This window comes from Ixodes scapularis, unplaced genomic scaffold (assembly GCF_016920785.2).
Source record: "Ixodes scapularis isolate PalLabHiFi unplaced genomic scaffold, ASM1692078v2 PGA_scaffold3__209_contigs__length_174095766, whole genome shotgun sequence".
NCBI classification, from domain to species: Eukaryota; Metazoa; Arthropoda; class Arachnida; order Ixodida; family Ixodidae; genus Ixodes; species Ixodes scapularis.
In genome coordinates, this window is record NW_024609868.1 from 31,750,901 (window position 1) to 31,752,651 (window position 1,751).

The following is a 1,751-nucleotide window of genomic DNA, read 5'->3' on the forward strand; positions in this document are numbered from 1 at the left end:
TGTGTTTCTAATGAGCATGGGTGAAAGCCTGAAATCATAGCGATCTCAAGTAACACTGCCCACACCTTCGAAATTGAAGTTCTTACATTCCTCTTATTTGCGTCGATTTGATATCCTTTGCTGACGTCATAGTCAGCATTCGGCCAATTGTAGTGGGCCGACCACAGCGACGCTTTCGATCGCTCACGCGTCGCCAGTACTTGCGCTTGCTCCCCACGCGCTCAAGTCTTTCCTATAGCTGATTTAGTGGTTTTCCACTGACGCTCAGCAAGCTTTCCTTCCACAGCAAACACCGCGCTTCGGGGACACACGTCACATGCGGCTCCGTTTGCTATACCTCCTTTTTTAGTTTTATCAACTGGTCACAAAAGTTGGCAAACAAATGTAGCATGCGGAAGGTAACGCGGGTACCCAGTGAAATATTTATTTTCGTCGGCAACCAAGAGTCGCGGTGTTAGTTGCTTCTGGGGGAACAAAAACCTTCCAGAATGCAGAAAAAACAAAAACAAAAAGAAAACACGACTATTTATGATAAACCGTGTGAGCACATATAATAGGGAATTTTAGAATAACGTACGCAATTTCAGAGCCCGCTAGCGCTAAATTTAGCGCTTGCGTTAGCGCACGCTAGACAAGAGTGTTTTAGAATAGCGTTTCTCCGCCGCGATGCAGAAGCCCAAGTATCTCGCGCTTGCAACGCCATGAACATACAGCTACAAATTTTATTTCACACGCGAAATACTGTACCTTGAGAAACAAAAAAGTTGTTTTGGTTCAGACTAACATTTTATGCAACGCGAGCATGCAGTCGACCGGTCGTGTCCGCTTGCGTCACCTCGGCAAGAGGTACTGACCTTCGCACATCGTACCTTCGCCGCAAGCATCAAGTTGCCGGTGATCGTTGTCCACCTTACTGGCTTTTCAAAACCGAGTGCAATGTCGTCCCGTATTGAAAATCGCAGTCGCGAGGATGCCGCTGACGTCGCCCTCACGACGCCGCGAAAGCGGTCGCAGCCATGGCCCTGGAAGCCCCAATTTTTCAACTCTGCTCGTCTTGCTTTAGCCAACATCTCATCAGGAATCCTCCTTGGAGGACCGCAAAGACTCTTTGCGTACGCACGCAATTTCCGAAAAATAGCGCACGCCAGAATAGCGCGCGCAAAGGGCAAAACGTGGTTAGCGATCGGGGCATGCTTATCGGCGACGACGCTATTCTTTGAGTACGCAAAGCTTTAGCGTGCGCTAAGAACTCCCTAATGTGTTGTGCCTGTAGTTATGCTTGGAGAGCTTTGAATGGTTTTGGTGGATGTATCGCACACACGACTCAGTCATGTACTCACCGGGTTCGTCAGAACGATCGGCAGAAGTTGAGCTGATACATATTTGGCCGAAACCAGCTGAACATACAAATATCAACCATCCATACAAATGAGAGGAGAAATTGAATGCGCATTCAACCACCATAAGCTAGTCGAAGAAGAAGACTCTCATTTAATGCAGAATGCAGAAACAAATGAAAAAGGAAAAAAAGAGCAAACAATGCTAGTCGAAGAGGAAAAAGACTTTCATTAAACAGTTGGTAGTCCAGCGGTTGAATGCGCATTTAATTTCTTCTCTCATTTGTATGAACGGTTGATATTTGTATGTTCAGCTGGTTTCTCCCAAATATCGTCAGAATGATCGAGACAAGTTTAAATTTATTGAGGGGTGGAGTGTGCCATTAGAGAGCCCTTGTACTTTTCTAGCATTGT